We start from the raw sequence: 22,619 nt of genomic DNA on the forward strand, positions 1-22,619 counted from the left end.
CCTTCCAGTATGATTTCTGTTAAAACATCCCCAAGACTGCTGAACCAGGGACGCCACACACCAAATACCTCTGGCTAAAAGCGAGCTCAGCAGCAGCAGGAATACAGATGCACCAGACGTGTTAATGGCGAAGTCATACATGCAGGTGTCAGACTTAAATATGGCTTGTGAAGTTAAACAATACACAGTTTTAATCTACAGGCGGCTTGATTTAACGTTTTCTTTAATGAAAAAAGTGTATTTGCCGAAGTATACTGCCCTTAACAGTAAATGCAACAGCACCACCTTTGGGTCCTGGAAGAAAACGCGCATAGAGCCGCAGCTACTTTCCCCGTTTTCTGTGTAGCTGACTTATCTGCTGCATTGATGAAGATTTAATATGAATAGTAAAACTGGGGAGGGGGGGAGGGACTGCTGCAGTACTGAAGTAGCCTATCACAGGGTAGAAGCAATGGCAGGTCCTTAGCTATCGTATACATGATGTCTTGATGCTGATAGTCAGATGGTAAGAACAGAATTCAGGGACAAACTCAAGACTTTGTACGCAATACTAGGACCCAGAGTCAAGCTAGAGTGGATTTTCCCACCTCTAGTTCTTATTTTTCATCTGGCAATAATTCATGCTAACATTATGCATTTGACCAGAAGCATTTTAATTAGAACGCTTAGCTCTGAATAGCAAGCCAGGTATTTTTTTCCTCTGGAATGAAGGTTTTGAACCTTTCACTCTTGCTTATAGAATGTGAATGTCTGCCTGAGACTGCATCAGATGGGTGCACGTGGCTGTGCAAATGGGCAAGCATGCTTACATGGTGGTTGTGCTGATAAGCACGGCTGAGCGCATGCACTGAGTTTCTGTATATGCCTGTGTGTCCATGGGCAGTCAAATATCTGCGTAAGCAAGTGGTTGTATGAACATACATTCATGTTGCTTTCATACTGGTGTCGTGTGTGTTTGTATGTTCCCATTGATAAGACATGTCTTCTTGTGTTCATACGAATATATCTATGGATGGTGCCTGTGTGTGCACAGAGTTATTACGCTTACTTAAGAGTCTAATCCCTACTTAACTTTTGAGTTTGTGTGCATGTGGGATTGTTTGAACAAATACCAGTGAAGTTAAATTCCAGTAGAAGTAATTGGATACATTTTTTATTGTCAGTGCATTCAGAAAGTGAGGTTCCTGACCAGAAAAACTTTTCCCTGCTAAGAAACAAAAAAGCCTCAAACAACCAAGTAAATGAAGTAAAAATGCTGTCACTTTTATATGTGGAAACCGAAGTCTAAACCTTGTTAGCCCTTGCTCTTTCACATGGTCTAAGAGACTGGAAACTTGCTAATCACAAGGAGATAAACCAGAGAAGTGTTGCTAACAAGCCTTCAAACTGACAGCAGGATTTGGCAGGGTTGCTGTACTGTTGTGTTGAAGGTCTTTAAACTTTAGGGGTTTTTATCCTCTGACCCTGGAAAAAACTCCACCAGATATCCACACACACTGGCTGCACAGTTCTCACTCCTAATTAGACATACAAGTGTGCTGAGGAGCATCTGACATGGCTTGATGGACGATCCGCATAGTTTTCACATGTCTCTACTTTGCGCCTTTACAGAGCAGGAGAACAGCTTGCACTGTCTGTCCGAGATGGTCATCAGCCTCGCACCAAACTGTGGATGCCAGTCAAAAAGCTCCCCTGGGCTCCAGGAGGCTTTCCGCCAGACCTGGCCAAATCCTCTGCTTGTGTAGGTATTTGTGTGAGTGTAAATATGACCCCAACCTTGATCCTCTGTACTTAATGTTCGTAGGACCTGCAGAGATTAGCAAACCCACAAAAACCTCTTTGCATTTCATGCTCACATCCAGTCCTATGAATTGGTCCCTTTACGTTCAGGCTTGACAATCCTGGGAGTGCAGTCCTTCAGCACTATTATCCTTCAGTCTACTTAGCTTTCAGCAAGGTCATTTCCTCAGCTTTCTTATGTCCTTTGTCATTCCTTCTTCCTATACTTGCTTTGATGCAATTGATTTCATTGCTGTTTCTCAACTCCCGAAAGGGTTTTTCTCAGATCCTGCCAAACACGCTGCAGTCATGCACCTCTTAGCCATTTCTAGCTAGGCTCTTGTTAAGAACCCTTAATTGAAAAGGCTCCTAAGATGTTGCGCTGTATGCACGTCATTTGAAGTATCTGTATTTTTCCTCATAGTTCACTTGCATATAATGTTCAAAGGAATGAAATTAGTGAAATGGGATTTGGCCTGTTCTACCTCCTGCTTCTCATTCCCCCTCCCATCTCTGAAGCCCTGGTAAGAAAAGTGAGAATCTGCCCATCCACAGCCACAAAAGATCCGCTCCCAGGGGTGGAAAGCATAAACCTCAGATTTGTATTGGTTCATCTTGTGCCACTGCTGCTCCGTTCGCTTCCCATGGGTCCCGACACTGGACGACTGAGCACAGCGCTGATTCCAAAAGAACTTGTCTGATCTGCACTGTGGTCTCATCCACATGTCGTCAGTCCCCTCTGAGTGTCTTTCTGAGGCCTACAGAGTGCTTTTAACCACATGCAGCTCTTCTTGGAACAAGCTGCAAATGCAGAGCAGTGTTTGAGATCAGCCCCCTGAGATCACTCACTGCGTGTATCTTGTTCTCCTCATGAAGGTCTCTGGGGCCACAGGCTCTTAGGGGTTGGGGTAAGCGATGTGTTTTTACAGATGAGCGCAAAGCACCATGCAGATTTATAGCACTGCACAGATGTTTTTAAGTCCCTGTGAAAAATAATTGATAGCAGCATTGACACACAACCTGATCCTGTCAGGTGCCATGGCTTCCCTGGGGAATGCGATGCTGCCAACTTTCTCTGACCTTGGTGCTTGAGGTAGTGTTGTGCCCTTGGGGAGCCATCCAGGTGAGCAGGCCCTTCATTAGCAGTACTTTCAGATCATATCCATTAGAACCAATTATTGGCTGAATTATCAATAAAGGGCAGCTTGGTGACAGCAATGGGTGACCACATGAACTTACAAGCAGGCGTATCTTGAGAGTTCCCTCATAGGAAGGGGAAGGAGGAAGGAGCAAGCAATGTTGCTGCTTCCACAACATTTCCTTAGGGGAGAAAAGAAAGCAAATGAAGTGGAATAAAAGCTGCAAAATAGAACACCCCTGACGGTTTGCTACTGAATGTAGTTTTTCATTTAGAACCAAGAGGGTGGTTCATAACAGGAGCAGAGTGAGGGGTACACAAGAGTAGTGCCATCCCAGGGAGATTTCAAAGAATATCTTGAATTGAAGAATTTGTGTGATTAACTGGAATTACACAAAGATGCACAAACAACCTTGGCAAAATGGCATGAGCAAAAAGAAAAAAAAAATAATCCAGTGCTTCACACTGTCTGATGCTATTCTGTCTTTTGATGTTTGTTTTCTGCACAGTGCCAGCAATTTCTGTCATTTCTGGTGCATGTTGCCAAGTCTATTATTCGGGATGATGCCTGCTTTAAATATTTTTAGCAGCAGCGGATCTTTAATCATGGGGAAATTGTTCTCAGGAATGATTATTTCATGTGCATCCCAAAGCAAATCTGAAGGTCTAGTCCAGAAGCATTTGTGATCATCTTGTAGCCGAGGGACGAAGTAGGAAGGATGGGGCAAACTCAAAGGCCATTAAGGAGAAAGATGTTTCATTTGGATGAAACAACTGATCTCTGCCCTCTGCTGAATCTGTAGGGTGCTTTTGACTGGTAATGATAAATTCAATCTCTGACCAGAGACAGCAGTACACCTTCTGATATCTATAATGATGGAAATTAAGTATTTATCTGCAGCATGTTTGTGATGAGCTAAGTAAATCATAACTGTATAGAAAAGACTTTTTAGTGCTCCAGTATATCCATTGTTCTTTTTAAAAGAAGCAATGATTTTTGATGCTTGAGAGTTAGATACCCAGCTGGTGTATCTCTATATAATTCCATTTACTTCACCAAGGAAACAGCAAACTGGAAAGCAGAAATGTAAAGTCAAGCTTGTTTTTTTATTATTTCATTCCTAAGATCCTGGAATGAAACAGTCAGATTTTGAAAAGTCCTGTTAAGAATTTAAGAAATGTGGCTTTGGAGCTAAGTGAGACATTGACCTTGAATTTGTTCCCCCTGTGAGGTAAATCTCACTCAGGATACACTGGTATTTGAGTACAAAGCTTCCATGAATTTTACTGCCGCATTTCTGTGCGTGTGTGCTAAATACCTTTAACAATGTTACCTCAGTATCAGAGGCTTGAATGTTCAGATAAGCACATAAAATCTCAGATGATTATCTGAATCAATTTTGGAATGTAAAATTAATATGAAAACATCACAAGAGCACAGCCTTTCTAACAGCCTATCTACATGACTCCTATTGATTATTATTTGTATTAAGGAAGCACCTGTAGTTGTCTACTGAAATTAATGGCAGGCATTTTTCATACTTGTGCTTAACATAGCCAGGGCTTGCAAACTCAACAGTGTGCACACAGTATGCATTCATAGGGATTTCTGTGCTACTGCTGAACCAACAAAGACATTAGGAGCTTGTTTGTACAGGTAGACATAGAAAAACTAATGCAAACTAGTTTTCAGAATAATTAATTGCATGACCTTAAATTGTGGCGTAGGCAACCTCAGTCAAAACTAAAGGAAATGTAGTTCAGGTAGTGAGGATGTAGGACTGGGAAAGGCTGAGCTTCACAGCTTTCCGAGCTACCACCTGTCAGCTGCATTGCAGTAACTGACTGTGCACAAACTCTTACCCTGGCCCGATTGTAAAGCAAAATCCCAGGGAAGCTGGTGTTTTACTCTGCTGCCAGGATGGGCTAAGAGCGCACACAGGCAGTTCCTGTCTGATATGAAGTAAGTTATTAAGTCATGGTAACTTGATTGCTTTTGACAATACCCATTCTCTCTAGATGGAATTAAAGTTGCTTCAGTTATGAATGTGTGTGTCCCCATGAGGCCAAATGTGTTTTAACTAAATCATTCTAAATTCACATCAGTAGTTAATTAGGATCAACTTCCCTCAGTATCTCAGTATTGTAAAGGAAAAGTAGGACAGAACAAGGGGACACATTAACCAGCTCATTTATTAGCCAAGACTGTCTTCTCTGTCATTGCAACTAGGTGTTTTTCCACAGTATATTTTAGTATTTTGCTGTTGGTCCTTCTCTGAGCCTACTGATAGGAACAGAATATGAAATTAGGAAATAAAGAGAAAAAAACCCGTAGAGTAATTGGGCCCTTCCACACAAAGCTGTGGTTCAAGGTCTGGTCTGAGCCTCGGATAGACACAATAGCTGGTTCTTATTTTAGCCTGGTATCTATGGTCCACCTCTGGATTCTGATGCTTGCTGTCTAGGCTGTATCATTGAGCACAGCTGTATTTATGACTTTCCCAGAGCTGTCACCTCTGCAGAGCACTGCCTCTCAGCCCCAAGCTATTTGGCACTGGGATGCTGCCAGTCCCCTTATGCCTGGTGCGTGTGGAGCTCTCTCAGTAATGGTAATTTAGGCAACGTGTGATCCACTGCTATGACAATCCAGGGAGTAATCTCAGAGCTGCCCCTCTCTAACAGGAGCTAATCTTTCCCAGCTAGAACACCGTCTGCTCAGAGCTGGTGGTTTTACCTCAATAGAAAATTACAACAACTGACAGGACCACATTAGTTACAGTAAATTAGCTTTGGTAACACTCGTAGAGAAACAAGCATGCAAACAGTCTCTAAAGGAGTTTAGCTGCTGCTTGCTGACTAAATCAAGATGGGATGGTGTGTGGATTCCCATCCTTTAGTAGGGTAAGAAAGAGCCTTGCTTTAACTTGGGGCAGCAGCCTGCACTGCAGTGCTCAGGCTGAGCCAGTAAGAGGCGTTACTTGGAATGGAAATTTACAGTGCAATCAGTCTGGTAATTTTTGAAGAAAAGAAATTGAAAACCAGAAGAGTAATTCCTTGTCTCTTTTGCAGAAATATGTAGGAGTCGGTTCATTCTGAGTTATTACAGTGTGTGCCAGTCAAAAGCAGCGTGTGGAACAGGCTAAAATGAGGCATATTACATTTCTGTTACTGGTATTGTTGCGGTCTAGCATTCATTAACCAGTGCCTCAATGGCATAGACATACCTACCTCGGGAAATTAATAAGAGTGTGATTGAGACCATCTTCTGGGTAATGTGGGTTCCAATCAATTCTAAGTCAAAATTACATGTACCAGGGAGAGTTTAAACTTAAATCTTATAACCTGGGTGGTTCCAAACACATGCTTAGAAATAACATTTACAAAAGCGGATTCAGTTCATATAAGCATCTGGGGGCAAGGTCTGTCATTTTCCTTTGTCTTCATAGGATAGTTTTCTCATTAGACCTGTAGGCACTGCCGTAATAAATGCAATGGCGTAAGTACATGCAGAGCTGGAGTGTAGGGGCTGCCTAGGGTCAGCACTGAGGTGCAACAGAAGAGCTAGGAAGGAGAAGAAGAACTGGTGCATATTTGTTACTTAGCTCTGCAGAGAATCAGTATGTGAAATATTTGTACTATTGGGCCAAAACAAATATATTTCAAGCTGATGCTAAATGCAAAACAATCTCATACTGAAAATCTAAGGTGTTGTCTACACGTGTCAAAAGACATGACTAATGAAGTTGGCCCCAGGAGCATAATTCAGTACTCGTTAGCCTCCTTGCTTTCATGATTATACTAATCCAAAGAAGGAGATGAGGAGGAGATGGCTGAGGTAATCCTACAAGTGATCTTTAAAAAGAAAGTTTCTTTTAACCTCTTTCATAATTTTGGGCTGCAAAGCAGAAACCCAGGCATTAAATACAATGAACAATCCCAAAGCAAACCAGAAACAAATCAAAATGTTTCTTTTTTTAGTTCTTGCATCCTTTTTCCTTTCCTTAATGTAGCAGTTTCTCTGTGGCAGTGTAAATGCAAACAAATGAGAAGGGCCCCAAAAAGGGACTACATTGTTTACATATGAGTTTATACAATGCAGTCCGTGACTTGGCTGATCCCTTGGCACTCCAGTAACAGAGCCAGTTAAGTATGGTAATTATACAGTCCAATCAAGGGGTCAAGGACTGATCTGGCTGCTTTACCAGATGGGGCTGTGATATGTACGAAAGATTTTGTGGCCATCAGCTGATCATGGAAACTCAGATAACTCGCATCAGTTTTGCAGCAGGAAGAATTCGTGGGCCAGACAGTTCATGCTGCAGTTTGTGATGTGGCAAGGGGCCCTACTGCAGGAGAAACCTGGAGCTGGCAGATGTCCTGCAACCCTGTTGCAGAATCCAGCTTCCTTTGTTATGCTGCTGTTGCAAATCGGTGCTTTCACAGAAACCTGAGGTAGTCTGCTTCTGTGGGAGTGCCACATACCATTTGCTTTTTATTCTTTGTTTAAATCATTTTAGACTTCTAGTTAGGAAACAGGCCTATAAGACTTACAGCAACCAATCTCCCACCACCAAGAGCAGATAGCTATGTAAAATTTACTGAGCGAATACTTCTTGGATTGCAAGCTTTTAAGGATAGGCAGCAGATACTCAAAGTCTCCGAAGGGATTTATAATGTTGCTAGTTTTGGTGATTCTATCAGTACAAGTCTCTCAATATTTACTGTTTGTTCTTAAGGCTGCATTTGTTGCAGAGATGTGATTACATGTGAATCTCAGCATTATACGCTTGTTTCTTTATGAAAAGTAATGTTTCTAACTTTTGTAGATTTAAAGGAAAAATGGGAGATGTGCTTTGCCTATACCCTGGGGCAAATAGAAAGAAATCTAAGCTGAAACTTTAAAGATATTCCATAAATTTAATCAGACTTTTACTGTATTTTGAGCTCTGCCTTTGACACACAATAGCCTTAGATGAGCTGTATGCTGCCTCTGTATCTCAGTTTCCCTGTCTTGATCGTGCCTGAGGCAGATTGCTGTCTTGATAGTACTGTGACCACTGCAGCGGAAAAGTTTTCTGTTTGTTATTAAAAGTCACTCAGATGTAAATTCCAAATTCCTAATGCTTTATGTATGTTTTAAAATCTGTACTGGGGGAATATGATTCCGAATCTCCCAGACTTGCTGTTTACCTCTGAGCTGTGATGGGACAGGGATGCAGCAGTGCCGTTTCAGCCATTTCCTCTCCTGCCAGAGCCAGAACTGCGTGTGTGTGCAGAAGCCGTTTCAGATATGTGCTCCCTTCGTTCATATTTCTGCTGCCTTACAGCCAAAGCAGGTCCACCTCCCGGCTGCTACTACCCAGCCTAGTAGTGCACTAAGCCACAGATCTTCTTTTACCCTCTGGCAGTCTAACTATCTTCTCTAATGTAATTAAAATGATAATTATTCCCTGTCCAGAACATTTCTCTTACTTATAGTCTGTGGAAGTATTAAAGTTGATTAAACACATATGCTGCTGGTAGATAGCTCCTCCAATCACATATGGAGTGATAAAGGGTTAGGTAAGGGAGGGCAAAATATAATGCAATACTCTGCTAATGCAAAAGAAAGGGCAACCGAAAAAAGCAGAGTCTGTAACAGTGGGAAAGCCTGCATTGAACAAAAAGACCTCTTTGCATAAGGTAGGGCTAGGGCAGTAGGGAGAACAAGCTATAGAAGTTTTGAGAGAGCTGGGAGAGCATTTCTTACCTCTTTACCTGGTACAGGTCAAATCTCTGCACCGCCAAAACTGATCGTTCAGCCAGGAGACAACCCTAATACTCTGCTCTCACCAGGTATTTGTGCAATTACTTTGCTTGTCTTCAGTTTGTGTGAGGTGCTCGTGCTTAGTTTTGAGTGAAGTGCAAATGCAGAGAGGTGGCATACATAGGCGTATGCCAGATAGATCTGATCTGTCCATCTGTCCATATTTGTCTATGTATCCATATGCCTAGCCATGTATTTATTCCTATAATTATTTGCTTTTCCTTTACATATGTCTTCTCTCAATCTTAATAGAACAAATGGAATCAGAGAAGCAATATTATTAACAATTATTTCCTGGTGTGTTTTCCTGCACACTGAAATCAATTAAGCAAGGTCTGAGGTGTGTGGAGATATATGTATATAAAAATAAAAATACCACCTGAACCAATAGGTGGCTTAGGGCTGAGAGCAGTTGGTGTTGGCACCAAGGGGCCCTGATGCTATGATATTTTTCCCCTTAGGAGTACCTGCGTGGGCACTGGTACGGGAGCAATGCACCCATCTCAGGCGCTGCACTGTCCCAAGCACCCATATGCTATGAGTAAGCGACCGTGGAAACCCATGGCAGTTTGGGGCCTGAAAAACACTATGGAGGAAAGCTTGCAGGCTTTTATGGATAAAAAGAAATTCGGTTTCCAAGGCTTTCAAAGAATTTTAACTACTGTGAAAACTAATACAAAGCAAAGCTCATTCCCTGATTTCAGACTAGACACAAACTGCTGAAGGTGGCCATCTTCCTCACCACAAACAAGTGTATCTTTACCTTAAAAGTATTAGTAAGACTGCGAGGAGAAAGGGACAGAAATAGCACTTGCTTTCACAGTGTAATTGCCTATATTCCATCTGGGGAAGATGTGTACGTTTTCTAATTTGCAGAAGTCACAAGCTAAAAAGCTTTAAAATGTACTTCCCCCACCCTCCCCATTTTCCTCCCATGGAAAAAATGCTGAGGTAGACTTTTCTTTCTCTGTAAACAGGATGCATTTTATCATTGTGGTAGGTACACTGCAAACCATTACAAAGAAAAGAGAGTGGAAGTCAGAGGGGGAGAGAGAGAGAATGACAAAAGCTTCACAGATTGAATTTGCTCCCCTGTATACTGGAGAGAAAGAATAGGACCATGTTGGTATGGAATGAGGTCTTTGATCACATGAAAAAGTGGAGGAAGCTGCAGAGGTAGGGGCAATTTTTGAATAACTAAAAATTTTTTCTGGTGCATACTCTTTGCTGATTTTATTCCTTTCTAATCACTGTCTCTGACTATTCACTTTGCTGCTGCTGTCAGCAAAGTTTTGTGGAAGGAACCCAGGATCCTTTTCTTGCTTCTTCAGTGACAAAGGTGCGTTATTTGGGCTGCGTTATTTTGTAAGACTTTTTGTAATTTTGTAATTTCATAAGACTTATTTTTATAAGACTTCAGCTGCTGAAGGCAAAGGTTTACATTCACCCACTTTCTTGACACACACATTTTCTGCCTGCATAGCCTTCTGTTAACCTGGCTGTACCTCAGGTCTGTTCACTTTTTAATATACACCTGCGTGATACCCTAGTACAAGGGTTAGGTTCAGAGTCTATAGCTGCAGCTGTAAATAACAGAAATATCTGGCTCTTACTGCCAGAAAATATTCTACCATGAGGATTCCCTTTTGCAGGGCTTCTTTTCCCTTTATTTAGGTTATGCCTTGACCACACATCCATGCCACAGAAAAAGCCATAGAGGATTTTTCCCCTAAGGGAGGCCATGGCTATCCATGAGAAACTCAAATCTAAGGATCCAGCCTATAACTTATTTGTACATCCAAGATGTCCAAGCCTGGGATGTAGTTCATGTGATCCTACCTTTGAACCAGTTCTGTGTGCTCCTGCCCGCTCCAGTACTTTGCCCACTGGTGGTAGTGTCCCTCAATGCCTAAGACAGAGCCTTGCAGGGCATGTAGTATGGCTTTCTGACTCAGCCTTTGGATAAATTGAAAGCTCTTCATGACCATTTATCTTGCTCTGGTGCACGAATGGATGATGAGTAGACCCTGTTCTAGTTTGTCCTCTGCCCATCCATCATCCGCCCTGCCACCTGCTATCCTCTTAATGAAGGGAACAGAGACAGATGAGAGCTAGACAGACAAATGGACGAAGACTGACAAAGGGATGTGCTCCTGCGTTTCACTGCTCTCAGCACCATGTGAATAAGGGATACACGGAGCTAACTGAACTACTTCCCCGTGATGGAAACTGTTCCAATTGGATTTTTTCTGTATTTTATTCTCTTGGGGATTTGCAGATAACACAGTTAAGTTGGGAACAGCATCTGTGCAGACAGACACAGCTGTAGGTAAAGCAGAAATCATTAACTAAGAGAATATTGGTGGGAACAACTGCTTCCATAGAACACTACCGTACTTTTGTGATATAACCTGCTACAACATGGCGCACACAAAGGGAAAAGGTGATGTCTCTGCACAAGTAGGAGAACCCTTTGGCTTCCTGCCACACTAATGTTTTATGAGGAACCCAACACAAAGGTGATCGATATCTGGGCAAGACTGCAGTGGCCTTTGGGTGAGGCTTATATTCACAGAGTAAGATATCTACAGCATTAATTGTACTTGGGACTTTTATGGCAAGTAGAACTTAAAGCAGTTTGCAAAAGCAGGCACTCTCTAGTATGCTATCCCTTGTGCTGCGTTGGTATGTCACCCTGTGCCTGCCAGTCATGCAATGGAGATAATAAAAAATTTATCTCTGGCAACTTTCTCATTTATGATCTTAGATTAACACTGCCTACAAGGAGGAACTCTACCCTTATATTTGACTGTTGTCAGAGAAACAGTGACGGAGTACTGGTTTCCTGACAGCCGCCTCTCTCCCAGAGAAACCACTACAGAGTTTCTTCTAAACCCAGAGAAGATTTGCTCCTATGCCAAGAGAACATATAAAAGGATGTGTAAGGGCACCATCTAGAGCCCCTGCTACAGTGGCATTAGCAAAGACATCCAACTGAAATGAATTGTAATGGAATTGCCATTTGTTTTAAGGAGGGAAAATGGAAATTCATTATCCTGCAGGAGGGTGAGGGGATACAAGCATATTCTTGCCCCAGATGCCAGTTTCAGCAAGCAGTGACACAAGCTGGGAGTAGAAGTTCCCAAACATTTACACGGATCCAGAAAGTTGCCTGGTTTGTCTCCATCCTGTAGTGACTGGCTTTCTTTTCTCCTAAGCTCATGCTCAGAGTTCCCTGCTAAAAACTACTGCTGCCCTCACCATTGCTAATGCATATTGACATCCTAGAGACTCTCCACCCTCGTTTAACTTGTCAGAAAATATTACTGTTGTAAGTACTGTTGATGCCATAAGTTATGTCTTATGTCACCTTTCGAGGGGTGAGAAAGGATGGAGGTGCAGTCTCTGAAGTTTCTTTGTTCAATGAGTTTTTGAACAAGGCAGAAGAAAATTGTTGGTGTCGTGTGTGTCCGTCCCCCCCCCCCCCCCCCCGCCTTTTTAAGCAAGTGTTTTGGTTACAGGAAACAAAATAATAGGTGCATAGCTTTTTGGTGTATACCCATTTCCTGGAAATACGTTGGATTTAAAAACCCTTGTTGCAACGTCACCAGGAGTTTTCATGCCCCTCCACATAACCTGAGGAGATACTGTGCCAGCTGCATGCAGGACTACCTTGTGTTTATCTTCCTGAGGTTAGTACCAAAAGGATATAGTAACTAGCATGGATGCTCAGGGATTTGAGAGAATGACCTGGTAAGAAGGCAGACGGCGTTACTGTGGTGCACATACAACTCAGCTGCAGAATACCAGTGCGCTGCTTCCCAGCAAACAGCCCATTGCCACTGGCAGTTTGCTCTGTGGCATGGATGTGTGGTCAAGGCATAACCTAAAAGCAGTAAAAATTTGTTGCAACCTGCTGAGCCACCTGCAGATTGCAAAGCGTGCCTGCTTACATAAAAACCCAGACCTGATGAGAAGCTACTGCATCCAAGTTGTACTGGGTCTATTACAGACAGGTAGCTGACTCCCCCGGTAGAAGCAAAACACCCGATTACCTCTGGCACGGTGTTTGGCATATTCGCAGAGCCCCAGGAAACAAAAGAAAGACAGAGGGATGCACGATCAATAATTAATTGCCATACTCAGTGTTTTACTGAGACATGATTACACTGTCCTAAAACTGCCTTTTCTTTTTCTCTTCTTGTTCAAGCTTTTTCAAGCTTTCTGTCCACCAAATCCTTTTTGGAGTGAGCATCATGGCCATGACTGTTTTCAGTCCTGACTGGGTACCAACGCTGTAATAAACACAAATATCTTCCAGGCCTCTGAGCACATCCAGTACAAAAGCCACATGAACACTAATTGTGTCCCTGTGTACTACTTCTGGATGCTGTACACAGGCAGCGATGAACTTACCAGCTTGTTTGGCACCATCCAGATGAAGCCAGTGTAGCGCCAGTTATGCCTCTGTACCTCCTTTGCCAGCAGATAATTAGACCAAGGTGTTCCTGGTAAACAATGTGATACTCACCTGATTTAGCAGGAGATACGAGTTATGTTCTTTGCAAGATTTGTGAACTTTTCAACCCACACAGATTCTCCCTCCACTTACATGAGGATAATGTCTGAACATCTCACCAGCATGAATGCTTTATGCTACTGATGCTGCCACCAGCTAAACAAGAATTATTCCCATTTTGTAGGAAGAACTGAATCACAGATGGATCAAATGACTGATCACAGGGAGTAGATGGTAGCACCAGGAAATGAATGTCATTCAGATGCCTATCAACTATTTTGATTAATCTCTCTGAATCTGGCTCTACACGTGGTTATTGGTGAGCTTTTAGGGGCTTTGCCTCAAAATCAAGAGAAGCTGGCAATTTTTCAGTGTTTCAGGGTAAAATCAGATGCCATTTGTCATTGGGTCCCTTTGTTTAATCACACAATAGGACTTTTTCAGCATTTAAGGACAGTAAATTCCTTTCACATTGTGTCCCACAAGCACAGAGGATAGAAAGAGGCAAATCTGCTATTGCCTTGAAGTGAATCTCTAGCCTACCCATCTTGCAGCACCAGAATATTTGAAGAGAACTGAAAGCTTGTTAAGATCAATGAAAACCAAGCACAGACAGGGGTAGGGAAGGCTGCAGTGATTTTAATATCATGTTATGAAGGAAAGAGAAAGGTGCCTTTCTGCTTCAGCTGGAGGCAGAATGGGAAAAGACAGCTCTCTCTCCTTCCCTAAACAAACCCATCTGCAACACTTCCAATTTGAATCCAAATAATATCTGAGGTTTGGGATTCAGCAGCAAACTAGCTTTGAGTCCTTAATCCCAGCGCCTGATGTTTGGGGGTGCTGGGATTTGGAGCTAATTAATTCAGCCACCTGTAATTTTTGTTCAGATGTGCTGTCTGCCTTTTCCTTAGATATATCATATGGTTTGGAAGGCAAACAACAGGCAATGCTGGCCTGAATCCTAATCCCCCTGTACTGCCCCCACCCCCACCCCCTTTTTTTAATCTTTCCCTTATTCTTTTTTTTTTTTTACACTTTTTCCTGTTTCTTCTTCTTTTCTTCCATCTTTCTCCTGCTGCTCTCTCCGTCTTCTGGGTCCTTACTCAAAAGAAGCCCAGCCGAAAAAAAAAAATATCTGACATTCAGTAAGTGATTCGGCTCCGCATGAACGGAACGGTCTTGTTCCCTACAGGGCTGTCTGCAGAATGTTGCTCCCAGTGCCCATCCCAGTCTCCCTGGCTGGTTACATCTAAGCACAGAAGATTCAGTGCTGAGTGTTCCTGTTGGGAGCAAGGCTTCAGGTGATAAATATTGCAAGATCTAGAAAACCCAGAAGTCCTGTCCTGGTTTCTTCCCCTTGGCAGCAAAAGGATGGAAGAAGAACAAAAAGATAATTAGTTTGGAGTTTTCAGAAATGAAATGGAAAAGGTTAGTTCATTCCCTTCTAATGCCAAGTGAAAGCTTGGGCTTAAACTATCCAAGCTGCAAGGTTCTGCCGCCAGTGAATGTGTCTGCTTGCTTGTTCACAAAACACCCTCTGCTTTTTTGTTCCTGTAAAAATAATGCCTTGCAATAACTAAAGCTGGAGTCAGTTTTCCCACATCTGTAGAGCCTGGAGCTGTGATTTTTTATGACTGCTTTTCATATTACATTAGCGCCAAGTGAGCCTGGGAGCCTCATTCTACTGGGTGCTGCACACACAGGCAGCAGGGAGGCAGCTGCAGCCCGAGCAGCTTGCAGCCCGAGGCCTCCGGCCAGAAACGAGCTCTCTGCAGCAGTTCTGGGCATTCATGCAGAGGCTTAATGGCTTCAGTGGGAGCGCCATACTGAGGAAAGGTGTCTCTTCAGATCTTATGCAGGCCCGGAGGCTAACGGGTACATGAAAAAATGAAGAGGGATGGAAGATGGCAGAGCAACAGGAAGAAGGTAGTGTTGTTGTATTGCTTACCTTTACATCCAGCTTTTAGGTGCCTAATAGAGATGCACTAAACCAATCAACAGTTTTAAGGCTCACCTCATCCTCTGCCTGGCCAGTATGAGCAGGATTGTGAGTTTCTGAGCTAGTCTGTTTGTATTTCCAAATCCCCACCAGATTTACCTTGATTTTAGAAGGGAAAATGATCAGTCTTTGCAGGATTTCCTAGTTCAATCCTTGTTTTCCCAGGCTTTTAAGGATGGCTGGTAATAAAACTTCCCCTAAACCATGTTTGTCATTTCACTTTACATAAATCGGTAGCAAACTAGAGAAAATCCTACAACTGCAAGCCCTTTCACATGGTTTGGAGGTCTCTCTTGCAAATATGTCCTATTGCTCCTGCCTGATCTTAGGTGTGCCTGGTAGACTCAGGTGTATGAAAACCCTTCTTTGTCTCCTGCTACCTTAGCAAGCATCCGCTTATATTCTTGTCTCATGCAATTAGGCAGCAGAGCTGTAGTTTCTGGTGCTGGCAGCTGTTCATTAACATTGTCATCCATGCTTGGGTCTGTCTTGAGGACTCGGGTTGAAGCACTTTGATACTGGTATAGTCAGACTGCTAATGCATGCTACCACTGTTTCTCTTGCAGAAATCCTTCTTTTGAAGGTACAGAGAGGCCACCCAGGTTGTTTCGATTGAAGGTCAGGGGACATCTGCAAGTGGTAGCAACAAATAGGCCAAAAGGACCCTGGAGCTCACAGGCCATTGCTGTTTGAATGAGATAAAGTTATAACTATTTAACATTCCTGGGTGTGAAATTAGAATGATCACATAATCTCCTTAGTCTCTGACTACAGGTCCAGCATGGGAATATGAAACTTAATTGGTATTTTCTTATCAATACACTCAAGTTGAGGGATTAAGGATAAGACTTTTAATACAACCTGAATTTTTGGAAGATGCTTCTGATTTTAGTGTGATCAAAGACGCATCACTGGTGCAGAGGGAGCCTGAAGAGAACATGTGCAGGAACATGAACATCAGTTCTCAGGGTGCACATACTCCGTACACATGATCCTACCCGTGCTGTTCTTCACCCACACACCTAAGGTACAGGCTGTGCAAAATGTCTCAATCAGTAACACAGACAGGTAGGAAATGCAAATGCGTTGTTGGTTGGTCTCTAGGTAGTTTTTTAGGTATTTTTATTGGTATAACAGTGCTTTAAATGATGTTCCATAAAAAAGAGCTGTGACCATGTGAATATATACACAAAGGACTCCTGTTGATTGCTCTGGTTTTATTTGCTGTATAAAGTTAAGGGCATGGTTAAAAACTTTGCTGAACAGTGATGATAAGATGAATCCCCTTAATGCATGCCAAAAGATGCATTACAACCACACAGCGCATCTCCTCTGTTGTCTCCTAAATACAGCGTCGTGAGTTACCGTGTTAATGCAAAACTCTTGCTGCCCTAACAAATAAAGAGTGGCAGGTATAATATACCATCAACCCAGTCCCAGAGCACCAGCTGCTGGCTTTGTCAGGGTGACCTGGAGCAACAACAGGATGTGTGAATTGGTGTATTTTCCTCCGATTAAGTGCAAGCTCAGGGCTCCTTGGAGTACATTAGTGTGCAGGAATGCCCTCTGTGTGAGACTGCCTGCCAGCACACATCCATGTCCGTCTTCATTTACAGTGAAAGGCAGAGGTTTGTACCTTCTGTGGTAGTAAATGGGCAAATAGGACTGCAATAACCAAATCTGCAGTTCTTTTCTGTTATGGGAGCTCTTCCTATTTGTTCCCTCCCTGTCAGCTCCAAGCTGCATTTCTCTCTTCATTATGTCAGCTATAACTATATATCTCAACCCTCCTTCCTGGCTCCCCCTTGTTCCCTAGAGCTTTTCTTGTGAAGTTCTTGTATTTCATTCTTTCTTAACTGCAGTGATGTCCTCTGCCTGACCATCAACCTTAGAAGTTGAATGGATATAAGGAAATACTGCTATATAGGGGGATATTTCCATCACCTTGCTCTCTAAAATGTCTGGGTTCAAAGCACGTCTCCATAGACTCATAGTTGCAAGACAAATTCCTCTCGTGAGCAATTCAGAGCCAGACCTAGCTTAGGAGCAGAAGCAGCTTGGAGTGAGGAGGAGCCGACCATATCAGTTTAATAATTATCCCTGTGTGAATGAGAACTTCTGTGCAGGCACCCCTGAGTGCAGAGATGATAAGACAATTGTATCGTAGCATATATACTCACTGGGCTGTGTCTTCTCTTTAAAACATTCAGTGTTGAAGGCAGTTTGAGACTGACAGAGCCATAGTCCAGATGGTGACCTAATCCAGCCTGTGAATTTCAGTGGGTCCTGCATTAGCATGAATTGGGCCTGATTTTCCTCTCACAGCACTGTATATCAGAAGTATTTACAGTTTTGTATTCCCACATTGTAACCAGCAGAAGAGCTGTACTTTATATTCTCGGCTTCAGTGGCTGAAAGGGTAGAAAGCGAAGAGGGTGTTTTATTCCTAGAACTCAAAGCATTTACCATTTTCTTCATTTTACAGATGGAGGTGGGGACACACGGAGGGGCATGACTGCATATTTTAAGGGTGTCATATATGAAGTCAGTAGTAATCTGGGAAGATTCTCATAAATCCCAAGACCAAGCAGTATTAGAGAGACCAGAGGAAACGCCTTGCAGAGAACTGCAAACACCTCCTTTCCATGGAGCCAGAATCCCATCAAACTCAGACAGCCACCAGTACTGTTCTTGGCACCATGGTGCCAAGTCTCCTGAAATTGCCATGCTGCTTAATCCTTCGTGCCTAGCATAACAAGATGCTTAATTAAATGTACCGTTTCCTCTTCCAAGTAACGTTTCAGGAGTAAATGGAACCCTTGGCCTCGATGAACAGGCCATTTTGTGTGTAGTTATTAGAGTCAGTTTGTGAAATGAGCTTGCTGTGCTGCAGAGATGGTTACGGCAATGCAGCTGTCAAAGACAGCGCTGGGATCGCAGAGGGCAGAGGTGAGGCCGCCCAGGGCAGCCTCCCTGCTCCGACAAGGTGCAGCCTGGAAAACCTCCAGTCCCGGGATGCAATAGTGTCCCAGTCCAGCCCCGGTCACTCCGGTTGGTGCCTGACAAAGCAGGACTTTGTTACTCATGAGACCAGTAACAGGACATGTCACATCACTGTGCAGGGCTGCATGAGCCCACCCAGGCTGTGCTGTCATCAGCCTCCTTTAAATTAACTTTCCTTCTCTGTGTGGGATAGCATCAAACTCCTGAAATTAGGAGCCTGGTGATACCTGGCTCCTTGGGGGGTGATACCTGTTTTTAGAGGTGAAGTGTACAACTGGTGAAAACTAAACCTGTGTGGGAAAACAACACCACGTCTCTGCACGGTGCAGAGCTGTCAGGTTATGCCTACAGCTGTAAGCGTGCTTTGCCCACGCTCGGGGCCAGCTGGATGTGAGCCAGGCCTCAAGTGGAAACCGTACAGAGGTACTGGTGCAGTGCCAGCACCGGGCTAGTAAACTCTTCTGAGAGGCTGGGAATTTTACGCTGGGCTCAGCATCGCTCTAAAACTGGTCCACCTCGTTTGGACTGGAGCTGGCTCACACCTGCCTGTAGCTGACCCTGTAGATACTCCTTTAAATCCATCATTTGCATGCTAGTTCTCTGCATAACGATGCATCTCACCCAGCATAATTACTGTCCAACTCGGTCCTTAAGGTCAGAAGCTGGTTCCGAGGAGTTAAAAGTATATCCGGGAAACTCTGGGTGAGCTGGTACGCACAGGCTCAGGCGCTGTCTGGAATAGTTCAGTTCAGGAGGCTGCACTTAATTAAAACTGCAAAATGGAACAATTAGCTGAGACTTGAAGATTTCCTACAGCCTCAGCTGAGTGTAACGGGTGTTTTCTAATCTCTCTATTTATCTTATTGTTAATCTGTAGCTATCAATTAAAATAATTCTCCAAACTTTGATGGGTACATTTGGAAACTACTCAGATAACAACAGAATCATTTAACTTTTTGTTTGTGAAGCTTAATTTGCCTTTACTTTTTCCAGTGCTTGCCATTTTTAAAGGGAGTTTGTGCTTTGATCTCAGACCTGGTATGTTACGGAGGATGCAGCTGGGGTACCAATGCTGGCTAGGCTGGCAGAAAAGGCAGAAGTATAATTTATGGCAGTTTTCAGAAGCTGTAGTAACTGCCAGTCATGCTGATAGTTTTAGTCAGTTGTGGAAAACCATGCAGCAGAGTCTTGGGCCAGGAAAAAGCAGTTGAGGTATGGAGCCTTTGAAGTCTGAAAATTGATTTTCTTCAAAAGGAAAGAAGCTTCCTATCAGCTCACAGCTACAGTCATGGGCAGTGGTGGCTTTTTCCTGTAGTCACAGTTCAAATCCAGACTAAGAGTTAAAGAATAAATAGTGTGTAATGCTTAGTCAGTTACAAGGCATTACTTTAGGTCCATTTTCTGCTTGTCAGGCAGGGGGCATCTAATTGAATTGGCACTGGTGGGAAACTATATTGCCAGTTCAGGGTGTCACAAACTTCTGCTGATGCAAGGAAGCACAGCTCAGTAATTTTGCTAACATGTCACCCTGTCAGCGCATCCCAGGCCACCTTGCAGGGAGGCTCTCTGGGCCCGGGGAAGATTTAAGTCATGCCGTTCTGTCCTGGATCGCCCTGTTTGCCTTGTAACAGGGCTGGCAGTTCTGGTGCATGTGCATTTTGTTTTAATTCAATGTAGACACTGTTCTTTCAGGCCATTTCATGCAAATTGCTGGGCAGGCAGAAATAATCTGTATTGTCTGCTGGCCTCAGGCAGTGCTCAGAGCTGTAGCGCAGGGACAACAGCTCTCCCTCCCTGCCCCCTCTCAGTGGAGCCCTCCAGTTCCACCGTAGCATTTGATTCAATAATCATGAATATACTGTGGGAAGAGTTGACCTTTGCAGCGACCCTTCACGCACAAAGCTTGTGTTCTAGCTGAGAGCTGCATTTTTGTTTTTAGCATGAGTTTTAAGCACTCTAATTAAATCAGGGACCTGGTTTAATAATCCTAGTTGGCTCAGGCAGCTGAGACAATTCGTTCACAGTTGCTTTATTAATGCAGCAGTAATCTCCAGGTTGGGAGTTCACCTCTTTATTCATTCATCCAATTCTTTGGGAATGGGGAATGATTTTCAAAGCACCACATGCTCTGGCTGGGAAGGCCCAGCCTGCAGCCCAGTGCACAGAATTAAAGCACTTGCCCAAAGAGGGCAGAGAAGGATGGAGCAAGGAAACTGCACTGACAATTTTCCATCAGGCTTTCACATTTTGTATTTCCACATCACCCAGCATAGTTCAGGTCCATTAAGTCCTGAATCTAAGCTCCTGGGCACCCACTACAATTAATAAATCTATTGCCACCTGTCACCATGGTTTAGAGGCAAGCCTAGCAAAACACTGACCAGTTTTTGAGCTGAAAATCATATTGTTCTCTAAGTCGTAAGTATGTAGCTTGGACTACTGAGCTTCCTGTATGTGGCTTGGGTTAGAATTTATTCTAGTATCCTCCCTGTAAAACTGTATATTCATCCGATGTCTGACGCAGTTTGCACACACTAGGGTGTAAACCAGGAGCTGCTCAATTCAGATTGACAGCTACGCCACATAAAAATTGACATGAGCAAAAGGAGAATCAGTCCCCTGTGTATTTTCAAGGTGTAGAATGAAAAGCCTTTCAAAATGCTGCATAATATACAACATAGCAAGTATACAGGATGGTTTGATTTTTCTTGGTTCTCCAAAATATATAAGAGGATAGAGGTATAAAAAGAAAAAATATGCATTGCTCAATACATGGAAACTATATCATAGAGTGGTTCTAAGGCAGATATATTTTCCTAGATGACACTATTTTCTTAGTAAAATATCTGACATCTCAAGTGCTATAAATCATCATTGCTGTGTTGACACAAGTGAAGCTGCATTGATTTACACCAGCCAACGATCTGGCCTTTATTCATTATTGTGGCCTCAAATTAATCCCTCTGGAGAAAAACAGAGAAGTTTGGGAAGTTGGGCTAGTTTGTTGTGTATGTGTTTTCAGTCAAGACAACTTCCAGAAACTCAGATAAAGAAAAACATTCAAATGAGGCAAAGATGAGTAATTGACGATCACAACTGTGATTATAAGGTATAATTACAATTAGCTGCACAAGAGTGTTAATCATGAAAATAATTACATGTCAGCTGTTTCCAAAAGAAAAGAGAATGTAATTAAGTGGCTCAAATGGGTGACAAAAACATAGCACAGGAGTGACAGAGATGGTGTTGGCAGAAGGGGAACAGGAGTGTGCTTTGAGGCAAAGTCCACTGGATATTTGCTATTGCCTCTCAAGCCTTTCCAAAGAAAGAAAAGCAGGGAGTCAAGCTCATAGCTCTAATAATGGGCTGTTTAGGTTGATTGAGCCAATTTTAATGCCACTAGAAAGGGGGAGAAAAGGAATCTCAGCATTACAGCTACTGGATTTCTCATCTCTGTTAGGTTAGGGCTGTCTTTTATTTCTTCTGCAGTGGAATTAAGATCAGGCCAGTCCTCAAGCCACCTCTCCTCTACTAGATGCTACTACCAAATGAAGCTTCTTGTTTTGTCCCACAAAATCAGGCTTGAGGCAGCCATGCAATTGCCATACAGCAAGTCTTTTTTACTTTTCATGGGGTTGTTTTAGCTGGCTGTACTGGGAGCTTGCTTTTGGTCCTTTCCCTCTTTTTTGCTTAGACAGGCTACTTCTTGTTCTAACTGGTGTTGGGTGAATCAAATATTACAGCCTCCAGAGCAGGTCATTGTGCCACAGGATATCTGTCAGAAAACCCAACCGTCCATTCCCTTACACACACATCGTGAATTATAGAAAGCTCTCTTCAGGGAGTGAGGGTGGCAGGGTCCTGTAATTTATCTTGCATGAAATGAGCTTGTTTGAATGGACTGGAAAAGCCAAGCCATTAATTTAGAATAGCTTCTGGACTCTGCAGTGCAATTCCATTCTACATATCCACTACCATAAAAGTTATGAGATTTTAATACCCTTTCCTTTTTTTTTTTTTATTTTGTCCTCCTGCAGAGCCAGTGCTAGCTGCTTCAGTTGCATGCTTCTGAACGCTTCCTTCACCTCACCAGTCGCGTGTGAACAATTGAGTAAGTTTACTTAGTGTAAATCCTCTTCTTTAAACTCATTAAAGTGTGCCAAGCCTCTCCAAGAGTCATTTGACGAACTCCCCTGAGTAGCAAAGTAGTGTTTCTTATGATTATTATTGCTATTATTATTTTTCTCTCAGCTCCATCTGTAATGTAAACACTATTATGTTTTAATTATCTGTTTGAAAAGGAGATTTAAAAGTGAATCCCGCAGGAACCTGGCCAGCATACACAATAGAAACCCTCTCGAGAGTCACTCGGTAG

General features: G+C 43.0%; 1 protein-coding gene across 13 annotated transcripts in view; it reads left to right on the forward strand.

Annotated features, from left to right (window-relative positions):
- Positions 1-9,742: 9,742 nt before the first annotated feature.
- DUSP26 (dual specificity phosphatase 26) overlaps positions 9,743-22,619 on the forward strand; it is a 41,469-nt gene continuing 28,592 nt past the window's right edge. For 10 of the 13 annotated variants that reach the window (XM_027803739.2, XM_027803738.2, XM_027803747.2 and 7 more), the window contains exons 1-2: positions 9,743-9,899; positions 22,282-22,355. The gene's annotated coding sequence lies outside the window, so the exon portion shown is untranslated. Of the gene's footprint in view, positions 9,900-14,434; positions 14,671-15,149; positions 15,169-22,281; positions 22,356-22,619 lie in introns of those variants that run through there. The other 3 variants (XM_055696208.1, XM_027803743.2, XM_055696210.1) reach the window with 3 other exon arrangements.

The sequence above is a fragment of the Falco cherrug genome, chromosome 18, assembly GCF_023634085.1.
Source record: "Falco cherrug isolate bFalChe1 chromosome 18, bFalChe1.pri, whole genome shotgun sequence".
NCBI classification, from domain to species: domain Eukaryota; kingdom Metazoa; phylum Chordata; class Aves; order Falconiformes; family Falconidae; genus Falco; species Falco cherrug.